Genomic DNA, 5,158 nt, shown 5'->3' with positions numbered 1-5,158 from the left:
GTGTAGAGATGTTTGTTTATAATATAGGTGTATTTAGAGTGGGTTAATTGAGATATGGGTATTAAATGTGTATAATATATATGTGATAAATTTATGTGTAAGATATAAAGATGTGTATATATAGAGGTGGGATTATATTGTGGTATATATTTATGGGTTTTGAAGATAGGTGGTTAATAGATTGTGTATAGAGATGTGGTATATAGGATGGGGATATACATATTGATATATATGAGGTGAGAGCTAGATGTGTATAGATAATGGTATATAGATTTGTTATATGAGGGTATTTAGATAGGTGAATATATTGTGTATATGAGAGTTATTTATATATGTGATAGATATATTGGGGTGAGTGAGATGTTATATAGAATGGGATATATAGAAATGGTATATATATAGGTGGATTAAGTTATGGTAGATATAGTGTAAGATTGTAGGGGAATTTGATTGGGGTAGTGAAGAGGGATTGATTTGTTGGGTGTTATTATGTAGAGTTATATTGGAGATTTTAGGTGTATATTTTAATGGGTTAGAGATTTTTTGAGTGTTAGGGGTATATATTATGTGTATATATATATGTGTAAATAGAGAGTGTATAGTTATATGGGGAGAGTAAGGTTTATTGAGATGTGATATATAGATGTGTAGATTTTATATGGTAGTGATATATGGTATTTTTATATTGTAGATAGATATTTATATAAATATTGTATATAATATTGGATTATATTTGGATATAATGTGTATATAATATGTGTATATATATATAGATAGGTATATATAGTATATATTGTATTTATTATATATATATATCCCTCACCCTTTCTCTCTCTCTCTATATATATATATATATCCCTCACTCTCTTTCTTTCTTTCTCTCTCTCTCTCTCATTCTCTCCCTTTCTCTCACTCTGTCTACCTCTCCCTCTCGCTCTCCCCCTCTCACCCTCATATATTTATAGTAACTCATATTTTGTTATTCATGTTTTCTTTGTTGTTTTTCTCACAATATATGTATATCAGTATAATAAACAATTTAAAAAGCAGCAGTAATCCTTTAAATACTTTATAAACATTAAAGCACTGCTGTTGGCATCTGTTATTTGACTATATATATTCTGTTAGTCAATAAATCAAATTAAATTCAAATCTTGTGGAGTTTATTTATCATCCATAGTTGTGTAGTAAAAGATAAATATATATTAATAAATACACCAATATTGTATCATCAATAAAAAAGGTAAAAAATGTATTTAATGAACAGGAAAACTCATAAATTATCTGTTTAGAACTGAACCATCATCTGGAATATAAACACTGATTTTAGCCAATTAAATTGATTGCAGAATAAATTAGGGACCAAAGTGCATTAATCTTTCTTTGTTTATATTCTAAATCTATACACACTTAGTCACATCTGGATACATATCTATTATGAAGTGTTCTCGTGGGATTTTTATTGTGAAATGTCATACACGGAAATGTGATGGATGTACTAGTTTACATAAATTATAAATTCTATTAAATTTATTGCTCTTTGTGATACTGGTAAAAATACTTAAACATTTGTCAACAATAAAGGATCTTTAGGATATTACAAATAACACTAAAATTAATCAATATATAACAATATGTCTCTTTTACTTAAATAGGTTAATTTGTCTTGACACTGAGTAAGATCTGGCTCCTTATAGACTGTATACAATAACAATTATCATAATAGCATTAATAAATAACACATATATATATATCTGCTGCCATTAACCCTTTTGTGCACCACACATGCAAGTGTTTCTGAGATCATAGTTGATACTGCATTTGTATTCTGGACCATTGCCAGGTTGGACAGATTAAAATAACAATTTTGATAATAATGACTACATGAAATCTTTTGCTTTTTATATAGACTGATGAATATTGTAAAGATCTTTATATATATTATGTTGGGGTTTTGTTTTGTTGGGCCTTCAGGTCTCGAAACAACATAAATAGAAAATAAAAATTGTTGAGTGTGTCCTAAAATTGTTTTGGGAAAAATGGAAGACCCAGTTTATATTATAACCTCATATGGCTGACTGTTTGAGACTAAGAATTAGAAGCTTGAATTTTACACTTGAACAAGAAGTAGACTTTCTTTATTGCTATTAAATGAAAATTTGCATGAATGTACATCTATACTTTTCTGCTGCACTGTAAAAAAAAATGCATAAGTGCACAAAAGAGTTAACAGACCATGATAATTAACTTCAGTATAAAAATCCCTGTACAGCTAACAAAATATAATAAAAATATTTAGGAGCAATTCTACAAGATATTTTCTGGTGTCTCAGTGGTTCTAATATGGGAGTAATATATATTTGTTATTCAGTTCTACCTAGTTATCTAAGAACTGTCTTACAGTATACTTTGCCATATTTCATAAAAATAAGATATACAATTAGAGAATCAAAACACAAATCTGCAGTGCTCACCTTCATTAAATGTGATTAAAACATCTATAAGATCAGTTTTTTAATCAAGACAAAGTAACCTTTGCATATTTTATCATAAATAAAAACTGTAACATACATTTTGAACTGAGAGGAAAACATTAATTCAGCAATACAGATGACTTAAAGAAATTACCTCAAATGTTAAGCCTTTTTCCCTCACAAATATATTTTGAACTTGACCTCTGGAATATTTTCCCTAAAACCTGTCAAACCTGGAATCTACCTTTGGCAACTCTCTTTAAAGTGTAGAGCTTGGAGGCAGATATAAACAGGATGTAATGGTGTCCTATTATTAAAGATACCAAATATCCATTATACTTAAAATCAATGTAATTTAACCCACTTACGACGGGGGCATTCCAGCCTTGAATGTCCCAATGCCGGGGCGTTCGAATTATTAGGCCTAAATCAATTAAATGGCTGGCACAATACTGTGCCGCCCAGCCACTGGGCTTTTGAATGAGCGGTACAGTACTGTACCACCCGTCCAGAGAGGGTTAAAACGTATTTTATTGCTGTCATGTTCTCTTTTATTGAAATAATCTCCCCTTGTGCTCTTAGCATTTTGCAAAGGATATAACAGTGTGTAAATGTGGTGTCTGTTGGACAGACAGACAGCCAGACCGAGAATCAAATTTTAGTTGACTTTTTAATAATCTTTCCCGATTTTTAAATCTTATTTTAGGGAAAGCACGTGTACAAATTTGGAACACTTAATCCAATGATGACGGTGTGTCACACCCGTGTGACACTGCAAAGTGCCTAATGACGGGGTGACACACCAGTGTGACGTTTCTGATGCAATATTGCATAGGCCCGGTGTAGGGGTTTTAACTTCTCGCCGGGCCCGCCGGGATTGGGTTAAAATGTAGAAAAATAATTTTGGGTTGATATGAATCTCTTTAAAGAATTCTCTAAAATACTAAATGAAAAAGTGTTGCTGGGCAACAATCTTTCCTCCCCCTTTTTTTACAAAAATAATATAAAAATGATGTTAGAGCACAAATCTGGGCACAGTATTTTCTTCAAAGTCCTTTTGTGATGAAAAAAGACATAAAAATAAATACTCGATCACAAAAAAGCTAAAACTCTATAACATCTTTGACATGAGATCTTTTGTTTGACTATGAATGCAAGTATGCAATGGAGCCACTCTCTATGAGAGAGAGAGAGAGAGAGAGAGAGAGAGAGAGAGAGAGAGAGAGAGAGAGAGAGAGAGAGAAGAAAAAAAAAAAAATTGTTGTGTGTGTCCTAAATTGTTTTGGGATAGTAAAATGGAAGACCCAATTTATATTATAACTTTATATGGCTAACTGTTTTGAGGGACTAAGAATTGCAGCTTGAATTTTACTCTTGAACAAGATGTAGACTCTTTCTTTACTGCTAATTTAAATGAAAATTTACAGAAAATTTACATCTATACTTTTTCTGCTGCAACTGTAAAAAAAAATGCATATTAAGTGCACAAAAAGAGTTATACAGACCATGATTATTAACCTTCAGTATAAACATCCCTTACAGCTAATCAAAATATAAAAATTATTTAGGAGCAATTTCTACAATGGATATTTCTGGGGTCTCAGTGGGTTCTATATGGGAGTAATATATATTTGTTATTCAGTTTACTAGTTATCTAAGAACTGTTCTTACAGTTATACTTTGCCATATTTAATAAAAAATAAGATATTCAATTAGAGAATCAAAACACAAATCTGCAGTGGCTCACCTTCATTAATATGTGATTAAAACATCTATAAGATAGTTTTTTATTCAGACAAAGTAACCTTTGCATATTTTATCATAAATAAAAAACTGTAACATACATTTTGAACTGAGAGAAAACATTAATTAAGCAATCAGATGACTTAAAGCAAATTCTCAATTGTTAAGCCTTTTTTCCCTCACAAATATATTTGACCTTGACCTCTGGAATATTTTCCCCTAAAACCTGTCAAACTGGAATCTACCTTTGGCAACTCTCTTTAAAGTGTAGAGCTGGAGGCAGATATAAACAGGATGTAATGGTGTCTATTATTAAAGTACAATTATCCATATTACTTAAAATCATGTTAATTTACCACTTACGACGGGGAGGGCATTCCCGCCTTGAATGTCCCATGCTGAGGGCAGTTCGAATTATTAGCCTAAATCATGTTAAATGGCTGGCACAATACAGTGCCCGCCCAGCCACTGGGCTTTGAACTATGAGCGTTTAAAGTTACTGTACCACGTCAGAGAGGGTTATAAACGTATTTTTATTGCTGTCATGTTTCTCTTTTATTGAAATAATTCCCCTTGTGCTTATTAGCATTTTGCAAGGCTATTATATAATCAGTGTGTAAATGTGGGGTCTGTTGGACGACGGACGAGAAGCAAATTTTAAGTTGAGCCTTTTAATAATCTTTACCGATTTTTAAATCTATTTATAGGAATGCACGTGTACAATTTTGGAACACTTTTCCAATGATGACGGTGTGTGCACACCCGTGTGACACTGTCAAAGTGCCCTAATGACGGGGGGACACACCAGTGTGAGTTTGATGCAATATGGCATAGACCGGTGTAGGGGTATTTAACTTCTCGCCGGGCCGCCGGGGACATTGGGTTAAAATGTAGAAAATAATTTTGGGGTTGATATTGAATTTCTATAAGAATTCTCTAAA

This window comes from Penaeus japonicus, unplaced genomic scaffold (genome assembly GCF_977035675.1).
Source record: "Penaeus japonicus unplaced genomic scaffold, GWHDUDI00000001_assembly GWHDUDI00000009, whole genome shotgun sequence".
Classification (NCBI taxonomy): Eukaryota; Metazoa; Arthropoda; class Malacostraca; order Decapoda; family Penaeidae; genus Penaeus; species Penaeus japonicus.
This window is presented reverse-complemented; position numbering follows the sequence as displayed.